This window comes from Pleurodeles waltl, chromosome 8, assembly GCF_031143425.1.
Source record: "Pleurodeles waltl isolate 20211129_DDA chromosome 8, aPleWal1.hap1.20221129, whole genome shotgun sequence".
NCBI lineage: Eukaryota > Metazoa > Chordata > Amphibia > Caudata > Salamandridae > Pleurodeles > Pleurodeles waltl.
The window spans coordinates 1464286342-1464311119 of record NC_090447.1 but is presented as its reverse complement, the minus strand read 5'-3'; positions in this window follow the sequence as shown (position 1 = coordinate 1464311119).

Below are 24778 nucleotides of genomic sequence, written 5' to 3'. Positions count from 1 at the left end.
TACAGGGCGATTCTCTGCATGTTTACCTAAGAAAGTGTGCCAAAGCAACTTTCATCATTTTAGAATGTTAGCTGTACACCAGTCACAAATACCTACATGGTAAGTTAGGAGGCTTTACCATGTGAAGAGTCCTGCAGTATGTTTAGGGGAAATGAGTAGAGTTCTTTTGTATGGAGAAGTGGCGGAGTTGGAAAAGATTTGTGATGATTTGCAGTTTTTTTTCTTTGGACCTCAAGAGGAGTGCACAGAACAGGAGATATCTATTACTGCTGATAACTTTCATAAAGAATTTACAAGGTTTAAAACAGTCTGTTCAGAACAACCAGACTGTATTTGCATATGCTGTAGGCACACTAACTACAAAACACAAACTTGTTGTTATTATGTCTTCAAAAACTGAAGAAGACAACAATGATAAATGGCTAGATTTTGCAGCTTACTTATTTGTAGAAGAAAGCTTTGATTGTTGCAAATGACAAGACAAGCTATATGTAGCTATTGTTATAATAAATTAGATGAGAATAAAATGCCAAGTACAGCAGTGTATAACAAGTTAGAACTAGTTGCTATTCCAGAAGAACTGCAAGACTTGAATGTTTATGAGTTTATACTTATACAATCTACACATCCATTCGAGAGCATTAGTCTGTATGGAGCCAAAGACAGGAAAGTTACCTCTAACTGAGCTCCAGAAGGGTCTTCAAGGTAGAGTTGTTTATTTGCCATTAGATGTTTATCAGAATGTTGAAACTGTAGGTGTGGAAATAAATTTTTAAGAAAAACTTGTGATTCTATTCAATGGTGTGCCTACTAAGAGTAAAAAGATATGGCAAGAGTTAGTAGATGTTACTAAAGTAAAGAAAGCAACATTATATCTGGTACACAATAACATTTACTACAAAAAATGTAAATGCTCTTCAACATATTTCACATATATATGATGAGACAGTATTGTCCAGAGGCCAAATTGAGAAGGTTGTTCGAACGAGAGCAAAATAAATTTATGAGCACTACAATATGCATCCTCTACATTCTAAAAGGATTAATGGAGATGCTATTGCGCTATTTCAAATGAAAACAGCAAAAGATGCTTCATTAAGTGTGTGGGAGAAAAGCTTAGAAGCTTGTTGTTTTCCACATCTGTTTCCTACTGGAGTTGCTGGTAGGTATACTGATTGGCCCGTACAAATACCAGCAGCCGAGTACAAATCTACCAGACTTTATTCAGAGGACCCTACATTTCATTAGAGTATTCCTTATATATTTCATCTACTATTTGAGAGTGACTTGTCTGGGTTATCCTATGCAGTAAATCACATTCTACAAACAGGAGTAAACCTCCAGAATCTGACAGCAAGTGAATTTGTTGATAACAATAATGGAAAAGATGAACACCTTGAATACAACTGAATCAATTTGATGGCATGTCAACGTAGTACAAATAAATATTGGTATTGATATCATGGTGAAATAAAATGCATGCTAAGGAATCTAGGACCACCTACTTGGTTTGTGACATATGCATGGGATGACCTTCTTGAACTTTTACATGAAGCAAACGAAAACATAAAAGATATCAATTTGGAAACAGCAGCAGAACTCTGTTTATTAGATCCTGCAAACATTTGCAGATATTTAACCACTGATTTCAAGCAATTATGACTTTCATCTGTAACAGAACAAATCCACACATTCATATGCTGTTATGGGTAAAAGATGCCCCAAAGTTTGGAAGCCACTGATGAGTCTGTCTTGTCATTTATAGAACAGTATATGACATGTGCCATCCCAAAAGAAAAAGCTGAGAAGGGATTGAGACAGCAAGTTCTACGATTTCAAAATCATATGCATGTCAAATATTGTCGTTGGAAATACAAATCATAAGCAAAATTTTATACAAAATGTCATTATTGTTTACCATGTCCAGTTTTCTCAGAAGGAAGAGTGAATAGCTGTTTGTCTGCAGTGAAACACAGCTCGACAAGAAAATCACCAAACAATACATGTTACATGGGGGGCGTGGCTTGACGGCCTAAGATGGCAGCCGCTTAAACTCGGAGCTCAGAGCCGGCCCAAATTTATCCTGTTGCCATCGGAGGCTGAGGGGACCTCTGAGTTCTCCTGAGCGGATGGGGATTCCCCCCGGGGCGAGCAGCGCTGAATGAGGGGACCCCGAGCTCTGGGGGCCCCCAACGAAAGCAGATACGGGGCGTACGGCCGGAAAGCCTCAGTGACCACGCGACCTGCAGGGGCTGCGGACGACCGATAGGGCAGAGCCGGCCGGGCCCCAGCCCCACGGAAGACCAACAACCACATGAAGGCTGGGGTAAGCTCTGCCCCACTCACGGCACGGAGCGGAGCCGCGGAGGCTGGGGGGCCGAAAGACCTGTGGCGAGGCCGCAGTGGCGTGGCCTGGGCGGACGCCGTAGCCGACGCCCTTGACTGCCCAAGCGGCGGTTTGCGGCCTGCTTGTGCGGCGCATCGGTGCGGCTAGGCTGGTGGAGGGGCCGCTGCCGACACCCGCGATCTCCTTCCCTCCGCGAAACAAGGCTGAGGACTATGGGGTATGACCCCTCTTTGGACATTGAAATTGGAACCATGAACATCCACCGAAGCCCGGGGCCTAGCTGTGAGCTGAAGGATGCTGAGGGCGCCTCCTGAAGCGCCACAGCTGGAGGAGGGGGGACTCTGCCGAGGGAGCACATTTGGTGACTGGGGAGCACAGAGGACCGACCATACGGCGGCGCTTGGGCACGGTTCAATGTGGGAGGCCCCTATCGAAGCGTGAGTCCCGGGCACACTCCCCCACGGCCAGGGGCACTGACGAGGGAGGCCCTGACTACGAGTGGCGGCACCTGGGGAACCTCAAACACCTCGAAGAGGTAGCTGGAATATTGAATCAGCCGGGCGCAGCGTGGCGCACCGCCGCAGGCCTGCCGCTCCTCTTCACAGAACTCCTGGGAAGATACCGGTGGCATACCGCCCTACACAGAGTGACGGCGGGGATGCACCCACCTAGTAGGTGTACCGGCAATCGAGGGGCACAGTTTTTCACAAGTGGGCACCTCCTACTCTCCCCGTCCCTAGAGTGCAGAACGAGTGGCGCTAACTCAGGAGCTTTGAAGCCGCGAACTGGCACACCGGCAAACTGAAATTGATTTAAGGGCCCCAGGACAGCTAAGAGAGTGGTGATTACGTGTCTCTTGAGAGCGGGCCTTCCCCCGGGGGCATCCCTGATCGGCGGAGACATATAAGGGTGGGGATCTGCTGATACCCAGAGCGGTGGGACTCCGGCGACCTCCTCCTTCCTCAGACCAAGACGAGAGTCGGCCTACGCCCACTTTATGCTCCAGCTGCAATGGGGAAGATCAAACATCGAGCCCAAGAACCGGCGGAGAAAGGGCTTGAACGACTGCTACCTAGCGGAACACCGGAGGACGAGGCGACGCCCAATACGTTACAGGACACTCTAAATAAGATCCTGGGAGCGATTGAAGATACTAAGTTGACCCTTAGTCAGGAGATAGGGAAGGTCTCCTCTGAGCTCAGTCATTTGCGGGCGGACCATCGCAAGCTGGTGGACAGGGTGGCTGCCACAGAGACTTCCTTGGAGGAGCTGCAGCCCGCACACGAAACCCTCCAGGCCCAGGTCGTGGGGCTATCTGCTTGAGTGCAAGTCCTACAGAGATGAGCGGATGACGCGGAGGGCCGTAGCCGACGAAACAACATACGGATAATCAGAATGCCGGAAGGAGTGGAGGGCTCAGACGCAGTTACCTATCTGGAGGCCTGGTTGCGCACTCTTATGGATGACAGGCCCCTCACACACTTCTTTGCGCTGGAGAGAGCCCTCCGTATCCCAGCCCGGAGACCTGAACCAGGTCGACCGCACAGACCCATAGTGGCGAAACTCCTACACTATCGAGACCGGGACCTGCTGCTTCAGCTGACTCGCGAGAAGGGCCCCTTCCAGGTTGATGGGGGAAAAGCCACCTTCTTCCCGGACTTTACACTGGCGGTCCAGTCTCGAAGGGTCACTTTCCTGGAGGTGAAACGCGCTCTACGCGAGGAAGGTATCCGATATTCGCTACTGTTTCCCTCTACGCTGAAAGTCATGTTGGATGGAGTCGTACATTTCTTCCACGGACCGGATGATGTCTGGTCCTGGCTTGAATCTTATCACAAAGAATGAGCTGTTGCTAAGCCAGTAGCTCCTGAACAGCCACGACGGCGGGTTAAACGGAGGCATACCCGAAACTCGCTGCAGGACCGCCCAGTGACTAAACCAACAACCCAACAGGCGCACCAGGGCAAAAGGGCGGCGTTGCAGGCCGCGGCCTCCCTGACTGAGATGAGAAGCTCTGAAGAGGGTTAGGGAACGGAGCCAGGGTTGCAAAACGAAGGAGAATCCACAGACACGGAATCCCGAATCAGTGGGGTGGAGGCTCCCCCACACGTGACACCCCAGTCTTCAGAGGACATCATTTGATCTTGGGGGGCCCATACCCCCTGGCCTCCCTGTTTCTTACCAAGGGGGAGAGAGGCCAGCGAGGACACAGACGTATCAGGCCAGTGCTTTCTGTCTGCCCCACATCGTCTGCCGGAAGTCCGGTTAGATGACCACAGATATCAATTGTCTGGGTTTGGGCGGGAAGCGGTTGTTGGCCTGCTCTTGGGGTTGGGCGTTGGGAAATGTTTAAACTGTTGAATATGTTTATGTTTGCCTGTGATTCCTCCGACAAACGTGTCGTGCTACAGCGGCTGTCACTGACCAGACTTGGAAAGGGAAGACACATAACCCCTAGGGGGCTCACGTGTGGGCAAGACCATGATGCAGACGATAGTTAAAATAGTGTCCTGGAGTATTAGGGGTATGGGTTCCTTGACTAAAAGGCACAGAATTCTTGAATACATGAAGCGTAGGGGAGTGCAGATTGCCATGTTACAAGAGTCACATCTCACACAGGCGAAGTCAGACCGCTTACGTAGACGCTGGCGGGGGCAACTATTTGCCACCACATACTCAGCATACGCGAGAGGGGCAGCGGTGTGGGTGAGAGCAGGAACCCCATTCGAACCCACACACATAGACGCGGACAAAGAGGGACGATCCGTTCTGGTGGAGGGGCGGCTCTATGGTAGGCCCCCGGTTCTGGTGAGTGTTTATGCCCCCAACCAGGACCAACTACAATTCCTACATGCACTGTCTGCCCGACTGACGTGCTTTACGGATGTCCCATTACTGCTTGGGGGAGACTTCAATGGAGTGGTAGACCCAGATTTGGACCGCTCCACGGCCCCACTATCTGGTTCGAGCGCCCTTAGAATTGCTAGGGGCTTGAGGGACTGGATTGCGCATTGGAACCTAGTAGATGTTTGGCGCCTCCAACACCCCCTGGAAAGAGATTACTCTTACTACTCCCACCTTTACCAGGTACATACCAGGATAGATAGACTGCTCTGCTCGACTCCCCTTAGTGGACTGGTACAATATTCTGAATATCTAGGTCAGACTGTTTCAGACCACAGCCCAGCTCTGATCCACCTGTCCGTCATAGAAGCCAGACAGCCTATTCCGACTTGGCGCCTGAATGTGACAGCACTGGAGGACGACCTCTTCCGCATGGAGTTACTCACTCAAATGACAAATTACTGGACGAAGAATTCAGGGTCGACGATGAGTAGGGGGATTGAATGGGAAGCCCTTAGAGTAGTGGTGAGAGGCCACTGCCTGGGACAATCTGTGGGTATTCGTCGTACACTCGAACGAGACATCACGCAATTGGAGGACGACTTACATCACGCTGACAACAACCTAGGCGAGTCACCTGACGCACACGACAGCCTACTCAAGCTGCGGGGGACATATGCAACGGCACTGGAACATCTTAGATGCCATGACTTTCGGACATACCTGACTAAAACTCACGACGAAGACGGTAAAGCGGGGAGGCTATTGGCCTGGCTTATCCGCCCAGACAGCAGAGGTGATCAGATCACCCGCCTGGTCAACAAGATGGATGAGGTAATATATGTCCCCTCCCAGATTAACTCAGAGTTCAGAGACTATTATCAATCTCTCTACACTCATTATTCCAGTAGACTCCGGCCGCCTGCGGGAAGATTTTTTGACGGCTCTACCTAGACACGTGCTGTCTGATGAGGACACCGAGAAACTGGGGGATCGGGTCACAATAGGGGAAATCAGGGAAGCAATTAAGTCTCTGGCGACGGGCAAAACCCCGGGCGCAGATGGTCTGTCCCCGGAGTTCTACAGATTGGGATGCAACATTCTCACCCCTAGACTGGCGGAGGTATACGATGAAGCGTTTGAGACCAAACTACTGCCAGCCTCTACTAGAGAGGCCATAGTGATCCCTTTGCCCAAGACTAAACAACCTGACCGACGGGTTACGGACCTTCGACCCCTGTACATGCTAAACACAGATTTTAAAATTCTCAGCAAAACTTTAGCGGCGCGGCTATTACCACATATGACTGCTCTTATCCACCGAGACCAGAATGGATTCATCCCGGCACGCAGCACCTCTCATAATCTGCGACGGCTATACTCTCTGATATATGACGATTCGTCTCCCCCACTCCCAACAGAAATGGTTGTGTCAGTGGACTTTGAAAAGGCCTTTGATACCATCAGCTGGGACTTCCTAGACGCTACAATGGCACATCTCGGATTGGGTGAGAACTGGAGGGCATGGGTCTGACTATTATACACAAAGTCCACTGCCAGCGTTAAATCGGGCAGAACAATTTCCGATAGCTACGATATACACAGGGGCACCAGTCAGGGCTGCCCGCTATCCCCCCTGCTGTTTGCCATTGCCATAGAACCTCTTGCGGCAAGGCTCAGGGACAGAGCCTCGGAGTGGGGTCTCCACCGCCAGGGTGCCTTTCATGTGGTGTCCCTGTACGCAGATGATCTTGTTATCTATCTTTGTGATGGCTCACGATCTCTGCCTCGAGTGTTCCAAGTATTGGAGGACTTCGGAGCTTTCTCGGACCACCGCATCAACAAACATAAGACCCATATTTTCCCGGTAGTGTACGGATCGAGCAGACCCTCTTCTTGCCCAGAGGGGGTGGCTTGGTCCCCGCGTACCTTCCGCTACCTGGGAATTCAGGTGTACCATGACTCCCTGGACCTTCGGGAGGGCAACCTGGGACAAGCGATCAGGGCCTTGTGGACGAGTGTTGTCTTCTGGCGCTCACTACGACTACCGTTCATGGCACAAGTGACTCTTATTAAGATGGTGGCCCTACCTAGATTGCTATACTATTTTGTCAATCTACCTATCACCCTTTCCACCTCATGGTTTCGGCAGCTTGACACGCTGCTTCGTGACCTGCTCTGGGATGGTGGCCGCCAACGAGTGGCATTGAACACCTGAAGATTGCACAAAAACGCGGGGAGCTAGGGGTCCCGGACTTTGAATTTTACTTTTTGGCTGCCCAGCTGCAATGGCCGACAAGATGGCTTAAACGAGTGTGAACGGAGAACTAGGAGACAGACGCAGGCGCACCCAGAGACACCAGGTTGGTAGCGGGACTGCTCCTACCGGCAACACGCGATACTAAAAGAGGTGTATTACTACGGGCGGCCCTTGCTAATTGGCGAAGGGCCCTCCGGAGAACACAAACGACGATACCCTATGCCCCGCTTATTCCTCTGGTGGGACTGCCTGGCAGAGATCCCCTCACTAGCTTTACACAGAGACCGCTACAATCCTGGACGGCGGCTGACCTGACTACACTCGGGGCACTCTACTGTCAGGGATCGCTAACTCCGTTTGCAGACCTGGCGGAGCGAACTGGGTTGCCTCGGGGTCAGTTCTTGACTCACCGGGAAATACTGGGCACGGTACGGGCACTGTGGCCTGGTGTGGACGGTGAGCCTCACACGCATGGGGTGTTGCAGACCATGCTCTCTATCGGGGGAGGCTCTCACCTAGTCTCCTGGCTATACAGGTCACTGCTGACGATGGTACAGAACCCAATGGATAACCTACGAGGCAGATGAGAAGGGGACTTGGGCAGACAACTTACTGATGATGACTGTGGAAAAGTCCTTGCATATGCACCTCTGGTCTCCAGAAATACCCGACTTTAATACATTCAGTACAATTGTACACACAGGACCTACCTCACCCCACGACGACTGTCACTCATCTACAATGGGGCTGCAATAGGCTGTCCACGATGTCACCTACTGAACGCAAGATTTGGACATATGACATGGGAATGCCCACGGTTGCGGCCATTCTGGGGAGAGGTCATCTGTCGACTTAATAATGCACTGCACCGACATTTAGACACCAACATGGAAACATGTCTTCTAGGACTCTTTGGCCGACCACGCCCCAAGAAAGCCGGTAATGGCTTTATAGACCTGGCACTGACCTTGGCCAAACGCAGAATCTCCATGTCGTGGAAAAGTGCTGAGGGCCCTTGCATACAAGACTGGATGCAAGATGTTACGAGATGTTACGAGATGGGGAAGAAAGAAGAGAGTAGAGGAATATAGCGCAAACCATTAGCACCATTATGGGCTGAGGTTATGGATGCCTGGGAAGATGGGGCCATGGGAACAGTGTCAGACACTGAGAGCGGCACAGATGACTCCGTGCTAAGCCTATAGGGGGATGAGTAGGAGTGGCCCCTCCGAGATACTCCGGAGGCCTGGGAACTATACTGTGGACGTGCAGGTTTCCTCCTAGCCCTACTGCTGACTGACACGCAACCCTGTAAGAAATACATGAGGATGGCCGGGCAGCAGCGGTGGCACTATTCATTCATACATCCCAATTACCCATGTGGAGAGAGGGACCGTAGACAGGCTATTTGTTTGTTGTGTTCTAGATTGTTGTATGGTTTGATTATATTAATGGCTTCGATCCTGAATAACCTATGAACACAGTGGGACGAGACTGTCCTAAGCAGACAGCCCCCACTTGGGAGGTGGGAATACTCTAGTAGATGCAGAAATGCCACATGCTACCACGAGCTCGACCACCACCTGCGACAGACTCCCGCCTTGCCTAATGAGCCACATAAGGAAGTACACTGCTTATTTTAGGACAGTGAATACACCTACACAGGGGTAACAGGGGTACAGCACTTGTATAAAGGCTGATATAGCCAAGGGTACAATTAATAAACAGCGGATTTCTATGTGCCACTCACCTCTACACAATGTGAAATGTGATACCTGTACCACATGCCTCAATATTGCATTTGACTGTGTATTGATTTCATCGAAAAGCCAGCAAAATAAAGTTTATAAAAAAAAACAATACATGTTACATAAGAAGAACAGAATCTTCAAAATATACAAATGACTACAACCCTATTATTCTAAAGAAGTGGAATGGGAATATGGACATACAATTTGTTGCAAATATTTCTATTGCTGTAGCTCGCTATGTCACTTCTTACATAACAAAGGCAGAAAAGACAGAAATGAAAGAGATGTAGAAAGAGATTTCAGCAGAAAAGAGTCTCACCCCAAAATTGTACGATTTTAGCTTGAAAGTGTTTTTACACAGGAGAAGTGAATCTTATGAATGCACAGATAGGTTGAGCTCAGTAAGTTTGTTCTCCAAGTCTAGAGGAATTGTCTGGGTAAGCCTTGCAAACAGCCATACTAGAGTATTAAAGCCTTTCCCAGAAATAGAGTATCTTGCAAAAGTTGATCCTGAAAGTAGAGACATTCTGAATACTAACATGCTGGATACATACTGACCAAGAATAAGTGTCCATCTTGAAAATATGTGTCTCTATGAAGTTTTACAACATTACACATATAGAACTAATGTCACAAAAACATAGAAGAAGGAAGATTTGCAGTTATTTGATATGATGGTTGTTTGGTAAGACACAACAAAGGAAATCTAATTAATCATAGAAAGCTGAGTTGCCAAAGTCCAGATTCTACTTGGCACTATTGCTACTGTTCAAACCATAGCAAGTCGAAGCAGATCTACTTGGAGACTATGGACCTCATTACGACCCTGGCAGCCGGCGGTAAGCTGGCGGTAACACCGCCAACAGGCTGGCGGTGTTACTCCAGCTATTATGACTGTGGTGCAACAGCCACGGCCATACCGCCGGCCCCTCCACTATATCGCCAGGCTTTCGCCTAGCGGTCATATTCCCCAGGGCAGCAGTGCAAGCACAGCTGCCCTGGGGATTATGAGTCCCCGACCGCCAGCCTGGCCACGGCGGTAAACACCGCCATGGAAAGGCTGGTGGTAAGGGGGACTTGGGGTGCCCCTGGGGGCCCCTGCACTGCCCATGCACTTGGCATGGGCAGTGCAGGGGCCTCCAGGCATAGCCCTGTCGGGCATTTCACTGCCCAAATTTTGGGCAGTGAAATGCACGATGGGTGCTACTTCACCCACTGCACATCAGCATTGTCACCAGCTCTATTACGAGCCGGCAGCAATGTTGATGTGACTTTTCCACTGGGCCAGCGGACGGTAACACTGGGCCAGCGGAAAAGTCATAATAGGGAGCCAGAAATACTGCCGGCACTGGTGGTATTCTGTCTCCCGCAGCCTCGGCGGTCTTTTTGAAAGACCGCCGAGGTTGTAATGGGGGCCTATGACTCTTATGAAGATTCATTCAATGCTGCAAAATATACTATTCAGTGTCTACTACTTACAGATGTTGAATAAGAAGAAACTATTGCGGCTGAAATAGCAAGGGAAAGCTCACAGAGTAGCCAAAGTTTTGCACCAGCAAGTCAAGATCCCTTTGGAGAACCAGTGATTCAAAATGAGGAAGCCATAGCAATGAACGAAGTGAAGATTGCAATGCAGCAAGCAAGAGAGAAAACTGTTGATTTTGAACAGTTAGTGGAACAACTAAACAATGAACAGAGAGACATTTTCAATGAAGGCAAAACTAACAGAGAAAATTGATTTCTTCATGAGAAAAAAACTATGTCAGTGTTCTACATATAAACCAATATTACTGTATATCAGTGGACAAGCTGGTACTTGGAAAAGTTTCCTAATTAAAGTTCTCACTAGTTATCTGCAAAAGACTACTGATACACATTTGCCATGTGTGGTAACAGCACCAACAGGATTAGTTGTTCATAGTATTAACAAAATTACTCTGCATTGACTTCTAATGCTATCTGTTTAACATAACAATAAACTTGAGTATCAGAAGTTATCTGGTGACACTTACCATGAAGTATCCAGAGTATTGAAAAAGATGACTCTTCTCATCATTGATGAAGTAAGCGTGGTATCAAACATAATGCTTGCTTTTATACACTTAAGGATGCAGCAAGTTTTAAGTACAAACTATGATATACTATTTTGGAGGAAAGCATCTAATAGTCTTTAATGACCTACTCCAACTTACTCCTGTAAAAGGGCAATCCATTTTCGAAACTCTTCTGCATAATGAAACAAGAAATCCCCTAGAAAGTATTGGCAATGTAAACATTCGGTTAAACTTTGAGTACAAAGAGTTAGTAAAAGACATGCGTCAAGCATCTGATATGGAATATGGAAACATACTGAAAGACATTAGAGTAGGAGTTCTTACAAAACAGGAGAAATGTGCTTTGGAAAGTCTCCTAATCAAGACTCTCTTCTCATCCACTATAACTGCAGCAGAACTAATGTTCATTTTCATCAAAGAACACACATCTATAGTTTGTTTATTACCAACACTTCAAGAGTGCTCAAACTTTAATGAAAAGTCACTTCAACTGGAAAACATTTTAGAAATTACAGCTATTGATAAAATGGAACATCAAGGAGCTTCAATATTACTGTCAGATAAACTACAAAAAAAATTGGATTCTTTGGAAAAATCAGTATCAAAACAGCAGGACTAGAAAAGCATTTTCGTGTCTGTAAAAACTGTTGAGTTACTTTACCATGCAAATAAATGTTGAGGAAGGCTTAGTAAATGGAGCTGGGGTAAAGTTGTTGATTTCATTAATTTTGAATTTGAAAGATTACAATTTATTCTAAACTGAAGGAAAAGTACCCTTTTATTTCTCCAACCAAACGTTCACATCCTAATTGTGGAAAAATAGTACTGTGTATGTTTTTGTTAACATAGATTACAAACACTATAGACATCATTTGTCCTAGCAGGGATGATGTTTTCAAGACAATCAATAAAATTGAACAGTACCTCATATTATTTTCAAATATTGTATAATATACATATATACTATAACTGATTTTTTTTTTTAAAACAGCTTGTTTAGATTAGTGTACTAACTAGAGTGATTGGTTGTAATAAATGAAATGTAGTGAGTATGAAGCATAGTATCACTTCTTTGTAGTGATCTACTGTGCAGTTTTGTTTTTTCACAATCCATTGATTGTTCTTTCCTCACTGTTCAAAGATGATGCTTTATACAAACCATCAGTTAAGATGAAGAAGTATAAAAGCTCAGAACAGTAAAACAATCAAAATGATATATGTACTACAGTGGAATGTATTCTTACAGTATAAGTCATGATTATTGTAATATGTGTCTATCTTTGAAAATTAAATACTAATACATCTTTATCCTCTTTTTCTTTTTCAATACCAGATGCAGTTGAACAACATTTTATTAAAAGAGTTCTTCAAACATAGACATACCAATAAAAGATCTGTATGGAGAGTGTGTTTATATATATAGTGCTCTTCCTATGCCTTTCAATTACTTTCCTCTCTCTGTATCCTATTTAAATGTTCAATGTAATATTAGAAAGTTTCAAGCACTCATGCACTCACTCATGTATAAATGTACTCATGTACTCAGTAAATATCAAATCCACTTCTCATGCCCTCACTCACTCATCCTTACATGGAGTCATACACACAGTCAGTCACCAATGCAGCATTTCTTCTTTCATTTACCTATAAAGGCACCTAGCCACTCACTCAATCACCCATGTATCATTCATACATTAATTCAGTCAGCCATACACCACTCATACACTCACTCACTCACTCAGCCATGAATGCACTGATCCACTCACTCACCCATACACACACTCATTCACTCACCCATATGTGCACTCATGCGCTTACTCACTCACCAAAACAGGCAGTCATATACCCAATCACTCATTCAATAGATGGATTTATGCACCCACCTACTCATCCATAGATGCACTATGCATTCAGTTAGTCACCCATACATGCAGTCAAGCACTCATTCAGTCACTCATATACCACTCTTGCACTCACTAAGTACTCTAACAATTACCCATACACACTCTCATGCAGTCTTACACTCACCCATACATCAACCCATGCATTAAATCATTGAAAAATACCAGCCCTGGTACTTACTCACCCATTCATATATTCAGTCATTCACTTACTCACTCACTCTTACGTGCACTAATGCACTCACTTACTCACCCATACACCCAGTAATCTGTCCACTCTCTCAATCTATGGAGCCATTCATAGACCCAGTCACTCATCCATACATCCAATCATACATTCACTTACTTTCACATATATCCATTTATACCCCCACTCACTTACCCATATATGCACTCATGCACTCAGTCATTCACCCACACAATCACTTATGCACTCAGTCAATCACTGATAGGCACAAATATGCATGCACTCAGTCACTGACCCATACATGCACTCATGCACACACTCATTAACCCTTACATGCACTAATGTACTCACTGACTTATCCACACATGCACTCACACAATCAGTAAATCACCGTGCTTCACTCAGGCACTCATCCATACACTAGTTGTACACTCACTCACACAGCACTCATACACTCACACACAAATACGCGCACAGTCTTACTCACTCACTGACCTATGGATACACTCATGGATTCACTCATACACTCATACATGCTCTTGTGCACTCAGTTAGTCACCTGTACATGCACTCATGCACTCACTTACTCACCTATAAATGCATTGAAGCACTCACTCACCCATACAACCAGTCATGTAGTCACTCAATCAGCCACACACCACTCATGCAGTCATTTACTCATCCATAAATGCACTGATACACATGGTGAGTCACCCATGCACCATTTGGAACCTCACTTACCTACCCATCCATCATCCACACATTTGTTCAGTGACGCATACAGCACTCTCTCACTCATACACCTCTGAAGAACTCACTTTCAAACCCATGCTGCACTCATGCTTTCCCTCACTCACCAATATACTCACTCATCCACTCAATCAATCTCCCAATTACACATTCACTTGTTCATCCATACAAGCACTCCTACACTCACACAATGAGCCATGCCCCACTTATACACCCACTCTCTCACCGATACATGCACTCATGCACTCAGTAAATCACCCATGCACGACTTATGCACTCACTCATTCACCCATACACACTCTCTTGCACTCACTCAATCAACCATGCGCCACTGATGCACTCATTCACTGATCCATACATACTCCCATACACCCAGTTAGATACCTATGCACCAACTAGAGACTCACTAACTCACCCATACATCATCCGTACTTTTGTTCACTAACTCATACAGCACTCATGGACTCACTTCGTCATTCACTGACCTCTCTAGCACTCACTCTCTCACCCATGCAGCACTCATGCCTTCACTTACTCACCCATATATGTACTCATCCACTCAGTCAATCTCCCAAATACCTCTCACAGATTCACTTGCTTACCCATACAAGCATTCATAAACTCACACAAACAGCCACGTACCACTAATGCATTCACTCACCCACCTATACATGCAATCATGCACTCAATCAATCACCTATTCACGACTTAGCACTCACTCACCCATACATGCACTCATATACTCAGTCAATCACACATACACCACTCATGCACTCACTCACTCATACATGCACTAATGCACTCAGTCAATCACCCATGCACCACTCAAGTACTCAATCGATCACCCATTCAACCCTCATGGACTCACTCACACATATATGCACTCAGGCAGTCAGTCAATCACCCATACACCACTCATGCACCCAGTCACTCACTCATGCACTCACTCACTCACCCATACACCACTCATGCACTCACTCACTCACCCATACATGTACTCATACACTTAGTCAATCACCTGTACTTAGTCATGGACTGAGTCGATCACCCATACACACACTCATGCACTCACTCACACATTCATAGATGCACTCATGCACTCAGTCAACCATACATACACCACTCATGCACTTAATCAACCATTCATTCATCACTTATGCACTCACTTAGGCACTCGCCCATACATCCACTAAAACACTTAGTCAAACACCCACACAACACTGATACACTCACTCACTAATACATGCATTCATGCACTCAGTCAATCACTTATATATTCACTCATGCACTCACTCAACCACCCACACACGACTCGTGCACTCAGTTACTCATCCATACATGCACTCATACACTCAGTCAATCACCCATACACCACTCATGCACTCACTCACTCACCATTACATGCCCTCATGCACTCAGTCAATCACCCATACACCATTCATGCACTCAATCACTCACGCATACATTCACTTAGTCAAACACCCAAACCCATACATGCACTCATGCACTCAGTCAATCACTCATACATGCACTCACTCAGTCAAAGACCCATTCACCACTCATGGACTTACTCGCCCATACATGCACTCATGCAGTTAGTCAGTCACTCATACATGCACTCGCTCAGTCAATCACCCATACACCACTCATTCACTCACTCATCCATACATGCACTCAGTCACTCATACACCACTCAAGCACTCACTGGCACACACTCATGCACTTAGTCAATCACCCTTACACACACTCATGCACTCACTCATTCACCCATCAATGCATTCATGCACCCAGTCAATTGCACACACAACACTTGTGTACTCAATCAACCACTCAATCACTACTCATGCACTCACTCAGTCACTCACCCATACATCCACTAATGTACTCAGTCAATCACCCATACACCACTGATACGCTTACTCAAAGATACACGCATTCTTGCACTCGATCACCTATATATCCACTGATGCACACACTCAACCACCTGTAAACCACTCATGCACCCACTCACTCACCCATACATGCACTCATACACTCAGTCATTCACCCATCAATGCATTCATGCACCCAGTCAATTGCACACACAACACTTGTGTACTCAATCAACCACTCAATCACTACTCATGCACTCACTCAGTCACTCACCCATACATCCACTAATGTACTCAGTCAATCACCCATACACCACTGATACGCTTACTCAAAGATACACGCATTCTTGCACTCGATCACCTATATATCCACTGATGCACACACTCAACCACCTGTAAACCACTCATGCACCCACTCACTCACCCATACATGCACTCATACACTCAGTCATTCATCTATATACCACTCATGTACTCAATCAATCACCCAGTCATCACTTATGGATTCACTCACCCATACATGCACTCATGTAATCAGTCATTTACTCATACATGCACTCATACACTCAGTCAATCACCCATACATCACTCATGCACTCACTGACATGCCCATACATGCACTCATGCACTCACTCAGTCACCCATACACCATTCACGCATACACTCACTCACCCATACTTGCACTCATGCACTTAGGGCCAGATGTATGAAAAGTTTTTGCACTCGCAAACGGTGCGAATCGCAAAAATCGGCCGTTTGCGAGTGCAAAAACGTGGTCTGCGATGCATGAAAGGCAATCGCAGACCAAAAATAAGAAATCGCAAAAATAGCGATTTTTTGCGGTGCGACAGGGTTTTGCGAGATCGTATTTTGCGATTCAGTATTTCCAGTAGGAAATTGCGAGGTGCAAAATGCGAATCGCAAAATCCAAATCGCTAATAGATGCATCAAAAATTAGCAAATAGCGATTTTTCGCAGAATGGCATTTTGCACATGCAAAATACCACTAAGTGAAACCAGGTGGTAACCAGGTGCAACCTATATAAAGAGGCCCAGAATGCCTCAGACTCTTTTCAACAATGGCTGCACTCTACGTCATGGCGAGGAGGATGAGGATCCTGGCAGGTTTGAGGAGAGGGAGGAGGAGACAGGAGCGCATTTTCAGAGTGCACATTACACTTTTTGACCTGACAGAGGAGGAAATATATGAGAGGTATAGGTTGAACTCAGCCATGATACTTGACCTAATAGCTGAGCTACAACTCCTACTGCAGCGCAGAACACTAAGGACACATAGGGGGTCATTCCGACCCCGGCGGGTGGTCATTCTGACTTTCCCGCTGGGCCGGCTGGCTACCGCCAGAAAGCCGCCCGCCGGCCGAGCGTGAAAGCCCCTTCAACAATGAAGCCGGCTCCGAATGGAGCCGGCGGAGTTGAAGGGGTGCGACGGGTGCAGTGGCACCCGTCACGATTTTCAGTGTCTGCTAGGCAGACACTGAAAATCATTATGGGGCCCTGTTAGGGGGCCCCTGCACTGCCCATGCCTGTGGCATGGGCAGTGCAGGGGCCCCCAGGGGCCCCACGGCACCCGTTCCTGCCATCCTGTTCCTGGCGGTTTTTACCGCCAGGACCAGGATGGCGGGAAGGGGGTCGGAATCCCCATGGCGGTGCTGCGAGCAGCGCCGCCATGGAGGATTCTTTGGGGCAGGGGTAAACCGGCGGGAAACAGCCGGTTGCCCTTTTCTGACCGTGGCTTTACCGCCGCGGTCAGAATTGCCCATGAAGCACCGCCATCCTGTTGGCGGTGCTTCCGCGGCACTCTGTCCTGGCGGTTTTCAACCGCCAGGGTCAGAATGACCGCCATAGTATCCCCACCCATGTGCAGGTATTATGCTCCTTACACCTACTCGCCTCAGGGAGCTATCAAGGGGTCATAGCAGCGGCTGGGGGGGTGTCACAGAGCACCCTCTCCAGATTCTTCAATTCATTTATCAACGCCATGCTAAGCAAACTCCAACAGTACATCAGATTCCCCCACACCCCACAGGAAATACAGCAGACAAAAATTGAGTTTTATCAGATAGCACAGTTCCCCCACGTCTTAGGTGCCATAGTTGGCACACATGTGGCAATATGTCCACCCTCTGTCACAGAGTATGTGTACCGAAACCGTAAACACCAACATTCCATGAATATGCAGGTGATATGCAATGCCTCCTATATCATAACTGATCTCGTGGCCAGGTACCCAGGGAGCACACATGATTCATATATATTTAGCCACAGCGGGATTCACACAAGACTGGTAGCTGGGGAGTTTGGTGAAGGATATATACTAGGTAATGTCACTCTTTACAATGGAGCATAGATAACAAACCCTTGTCAGATGGCTGAGGTTCTCATCAAACCTTCTGTCCCTTTCAGGAGACAGTGCCTATGCAGTGCGCACCTACATGATGACGCCCTACCTCAATCCCACCACACCGGCAGAACATAGATACAATGCAGCACACAGGGCAACCCGCAACGTGGTGGAGCGCACATTTGGCCTCCTGAAGAGTCGCTTCCGTTGCCTCCACAAGAGTGGAGGGGCACTACAGAACAGTCCAGAAACCACATGTAGAATAGTGGCTACTTGTGCAATCTTGCACAATATAGCTACAACCAGGGGCATACCTATAGAAATCAGTGACACTGAATCAGATGAGGATGACGATCCCATACCACCTCTACAGCCAGCAGACAGGACCAGTGCAGCAGAGGGAAGGCAAAGGCGTGCTGACATCACACACAACCATTTCAGACGTGAGTATGTATAACAAAACTCCACTGACAACTGTACCTGTAGTGATAGAAATTTATTACCTTACGTCAGGTAATTAATTGTGATGAAAGAAGTAAAAAGGTGAATACGAAAAACGAAAAAAAACAAAAGAACAGAGTCCCACACTATTACTTCATATTGTGGACACCAGTGTCAATGAGGCAAGAGTCACTTCCTCCTCCCTCGCACACCACTGGGGTGCCCAGTTGACTCACTGGCACCCTGAATGTCACCCTCAGTGGCAGTGCTGCGCCTGGCACTGCGCCGTCTGGTGTCTGAAGCAGGTACTTGCACACTACTGAGGCTCGAACTGTCCTCCGTGTCCCCCAAGGCAACCTCACTGGGAGTGGCCGACCTCTGTCCCATGACTAGTTCAATCACATTGGTGATTTGGACAAGGCCCTGGACCACATCCCTGCTGGTGTGTGCAGCCTCAACCTGGGCCGCCACAGCACGACGGGCGATGAGGGCGGTGGAGTTGGCCATCCTATTTGAGGACCTGCAGTAGTTCGCAAACATGGTTCGGAAACGGGGATCATGTCTGCGTCGACTCACTCTTTCGTGGCGCAGCTCCTCACACAGGTCATGCACTGCACTGGTCAGCTCCCTAGTGTCCTGAGAGGCCTGCACCTGTCCCTCACGCAGCTGGGTGATATTGTCGTTCAGGGTGTCAATTCGCTGATGCAGGCCAACCATATGTCTGTTGTGGACTCTAAGGTTCCTGTCCAGACTCAGAATTCTCCTGTTTTGCAGGCGCCGTTGCTGCAACATAGCAGCCTCAAGTCCACCAAACAAGGATGTAACCTCAGCTGCCTCCTGCAGTTGCTTCTGGGACACTGTGGCACTTCTGCCATGTGCTGAATGACCCCTGTCCTCTGGTATCTGGCTGCGTCTATCGGGTGCAGATGGTGTGCTTGGCCCCTCCTGCTGCACATCGGAGTCACCACTGAGGTCTGGAAGTGGCAATGGCCTGGGCCTGCGGCGCACAGTGGAGACATTGACGGACCCACTGGTGTTGGTGTCAGAGGGCAGCTGTGTGTCCGTCTCCCCTCCACATGGAGTTTCTGTGGCTGCTGTGCAGGCCCATCTGCAACAACAATATGCAGCATGTCAGTTCTGTATGTTACATTATCTGTCCAGAAATGGCAATAAAGCTATAGGTACTGCTCTACATGGTGTAGTGTGTGTTGTGTTACCTTGGGTGTCACTATGCTTGCTTACATTGTCATGCCACTGTCTGTACTAGTTTGTGGACCACGACTTCCATAATGCATTGTTGTGCTGCTACTAAGATGTGGAGTGGACTACCTCACACACTACTTCACATTACATGCTAATTCCTAAGGGGCTTTTATGCATGCACATATTGGGTTCACACAACAACATTGCACTTACCTTGGCTAGTAGTTGGTTGAGCGGAGGTGTGACCCCTGTCACTGCTTCCGGTAGGAGTGTTGATTCCACCAGGTCCTCCAGTGGTGTGGCAGGTGGCTCGGTTGGTGGTCCTCCTCCTGTGCTCCTGGCTTCTGCAAGTCTCCTTGCCACCCTCTCCTTTGCCCGGGACCGCAGGTCATACCAGCATTTCTTGATCTCCTCAGCACCTGGAGGGATGATTTGCCAAACAGGCGGTCATGGCTCCTCACCACCTCTTCTGTTAATACCTCCAGCTCCTGCTCACTGAACTTCAGTTTGCGCTTCCTCTCCTGCTTCTCCTGTGCTGGACCTTGGGGCTCCACTGTGGCTCAGGTGATGCTGCTCCTTCAGAGTGCTGCTCAATGTGGCTGGGCTGCTCTCACTCAGGATGCTGGTTTGGGTGTGGCACCTGTAACTGCCTGGGATGACTCATTTCCTGCTGGTGATGTCATCAGGCTCCTCCAGGTGTGCAATCTCGAACTTTCTCCGATTTTGCGATTTTTTACCGAATCGCTAAAAAATCGCAATTTGCGAGAATGCAAATTGCGATTCGGTAAATGGGCCTCGCAAACCACAAAGAGCGATTTTTAAGAAATCGCTAATTCCGAATCGCAATTTTGTTACATGGCCCCCAACGAAAGCAGATACGGGGCGTACGGCCGGAAAGCCTCAGTGACCACGCGACCTGCAGGGGCTGCGGACGACCGATAGGGCAGAGCCGGCCGTGCCCCAGCCCCACGGAAGACCAACAACCACATGAAGGCTGGGGTAAGCACTGCCCCACTCACGGCATGGAGCGGAGCCGCGGAGGCTGGGGGGGCGAAAGACCTGTGGCAAGGCCGCAGTGGCGTGGCCTGGGCGGACGCCGTAGCCGACACCCTTGACTGCCCAAGCGGCGGTTTGCGGCCTGCTTGTGCGGCGCATCGGTGCGGCTAGGCTGGTGGAGGGGCCGCTGCCGACACCCGCGATCTCCTTCCCTCCGCGAAACAAGGTTGAGGACTATGGGGTATGACCCATCTTTGGACATTGAAATTGGAACCATGAACATCCACCGAAGCCCGGGGCCTAGCTGTGAGCTGAAGGATGCTGAGGGCGCCTCCTGAAGCGCCACAGCTGGAGGAGGGGGGACTCTGCCGAGGGAGCACATTTGGTGACTGGGGAGCACAGAGGACCGACCATACGGCGGCGCTTGGGCACGGTTCAATGTGGGAGGCCCCTATCGAAGCGTGAGTCCCGGGCACACTCCCCCACGGCCAGGGGCACTGACGAGGGAGGCCCTGACTACGAGTGGCGGCACCTGGGGAACCTCAAACACCTCGAAGAGGTAGATGGAATATTGAATCAGCCGGGCGCAGCGTGGCGCACCGCCGCAGGCCTGCCGCTCCTCTTCACAGAACTCCTGGGAAGATACCGGTGGCATACCGCCCTACACAGAGTGACGGCGGGGATGCACCCACCTGGTAGGTGTACCGGCAATCGAGGGGCACAGTTTTTCACAAGTGGGCACCTCCTACTCTCCCCATCCCTAGAGTGCAGAACGAGTGGCGCTAACTCAGGAGCTTTGAAGCCGCGAACTGGCACACCGGCAAACTGAAATTGATTTAAGGGCCCCAGGACAGCTAAGAGAGTGGTGATTACGTGTCTCTTGAGAGCGGGCCTTCCCCCGGGGGCATCCCTGATCGGCGGAGACATATAAGGGTGGGGATCTGCTGATACCCAGAGCGGTGGGACTGCGGCGACCTCCTCCTTCCTCAGACCCAGATGAGAGTCGGCCTACGCCCACTTTATGCTCCAGCTGCAATGGGGAAGATCAAACATCGAGCCCAAGAACCGGCGGAGAAAGGGCTTGAACGACTGCTACCTAGCGGAACACCGGAGGACGAGGCGACGCCCAATACGTTACAGGACACTCTAAATAAGATCCTGGGAGCGATTGAAGATACTAAGTTGACCCTTAGTCAGGAGAAAGGGAAGGTCTCCTCTGAGCTCAGTCATTTGCGGGCGGACCATCGCAAGCTGGTGGACAGGGTGGCTGCCACAAAGACTTCCTTGGAGGAGCTGCAGCCCGCACACGAAACCCTCCAGGCCCAGGTCGTGGGGCTATCTGCTTGAGTGCACGTCCTACAGAGATGAGCGGAGGACGCGGAGGGCCGTAGCCGACGAAACAACATACGGATAATCGGAATGCCGGAAGGAGTGGAGGGCTCAGACGCAGTTACCTATCTGGAGGCCTGGTTGCGCACTCTTATGGATGACAGGCCCCTCACACACTTCTTTGCGCTGGAGAGAGCCCTCCATATCCCAGCCCGGAGACCTGAACCAGGTCGACCACACAGACCCATAGTGGCGAAACTCCTACACTATCGAGACCGGGACCTGCTGCTCCAGCTGACTCGCGAGAAGGGCCCCTTCCAGGTTGATGGGGGAAAAGCCACCTTCTTCCCGGACTTTACACTGGCGGTCCAGTCTCGAAGGGTCACTTTCCTGCAGGTGAAACGCGCTCTACGCGAGGAAGGTATCCGATATTCGCTACTGTTTCCCTCTACGCTGAAAGTCATGTTGGATGGAGTCGTACATTTCTTCCACGGACCGGATGATGTCTGGTCCTGGCTTGAATCTTATCACAAAGAATGAGCTGTTGCTAAGCCAGTAGCTCCTGAACAGCCACGACGGCGGGTTAAACGGAGGCATACCCGAAACTCGCTGCAGGACCGCCCAGTGACTAAACCAACAACCCAACAGGCGCACCAGGGCAAAAGGGCGGCGTTGCAGGCCGCGGCCACCCTGACTGAGATGAGAAGCTCTGAAGAGGGTTAGGGAACGGAGCCAGGGTTGCAAAACGAAGGAGAATCCACAGACACGGAATCCCAAATCAGTGGGGTGGAGGCTCCCCCACACGTGACACCCCAGTCTTCAGAGGACATCATTTGATCTTGGGGGGCCCATACCCCCTGGCCTCCCTGTTTCTTACCAAGGGGGAGAGAGGCCAGCGAGGACACAGACGGATCAGGCCAGTGCTTTCTGTCTGCCCCACATCGTCTGCCGGAAGTCCGGTTAGATGACCACAGATATCAATTGTCTGGGTTTGGGCGGGAAGCGGTTGTTGGCCTGCTCTTGGGGTTGGGCGTTGGGAAATGTTTAAACTGTTGAATATGTTTATGTTTGCCTGTGATTCCTCCGACAAACGTGTCGTGCTACAGCGGCTGTCACGGACCAGACTTGGAAAGGGAAGACACATAACCCCTAGGGGGCTCACGTGTGGGCAAGACCATGATGCAGACGATAGTTAAAATAGTGTCCTGGAGTATTAGGGGTATGGGTTCCTTGACTAAAAGGCACAGAATTCTTGAATACATGAAGCGTAGGGGAGTGCAGATTGCCATGTTACAAGAGTCACATCTCACACAGGCGAAGTCAGACCGCTTACGTAGACGCTGGCGGGGGCAACTATTTGCCACCACATACTCAGCATACGCGAGAGGGGCAGCGGTGTGGGTGAGAGCAGGAACCCCATTCGAACCCACACACATAGACGCGGACAAAGAGGGACGATCCGTTCTGGTGGAGGGGCGGCTCTATGGTAGGCCCCCGGTTCTGGTGAGTGTTTATGCCCCCAACCAGGACCAACTACAATTCCTACATGCACTGTCTGCCCGACTGACGTGCTTTACGGATGTCCCATTACTGCTTGGGGGAGACTTCAATGGAGTGGTAGACCCAGATTTGGACCGCTCCACGGCCCCACTATCTGGTTCGAGCGCCCTTAGAATTGCTAGGGGCTTGAGGGACTGGATTGCGCATTGGAACCTAGTAGATGTTTGGCGCCTCCAACACCCCCTGGAAAGAGATTACTCTTACTACTCCCACCTTTACCAGGTACATACCAGGATAGATAGACTGCTCTGCTCGACTCCCCTTAGTGGACTGGTACAATATTCTGAATATCTAGGTCAGACTGTTTCAGACCACAGCCCAGCTCTGATCCACCTGTCCGTCATAGAAGCCAGACAGCCTATTCCGACTTGGCGCCTGAATGTGACAGCACTGGAGGACGACCTCTTCCGCATGGAGTTACTCACTCAAATGACAAATTACTGGAAGAAGAATTCAGGGTCGACGATGAGTAGGGGGATTGAATGGGAAGCCCTTAGAGTAGTGGTGAGAGGCCACTGCCTGGGACAATCTGTGGGTATTCGTCGTACACTCGAACGAGACATCACGCAATTGGAGGACGACTTACATCACGCTGACAACAACCTAGGCGAGTCACCTGACGCACACGACAGCCTACTCAAGCTGCAGGGGACATATGCAACGGCACTGGAACATCTTAGATGCCATGACTTTCGGACATACCTGACTAAAACTCACGACGAAGACGGTAAAGCGGGGAGGCTATTGGCCTGGCTTATCCGCCCAGACAGCAGAGGTGATCAGATCACCCGCCTGGTCAACAAGATGGATGAGGTAATATATGTCCCCTCCCAGTTTAACTCAGAGTTCAGAGACTATTATCAATCTCTCTACACTCATTATTCCAGTAGACTCCGGCCGCCTGCGGGAAGATTTTTTGACG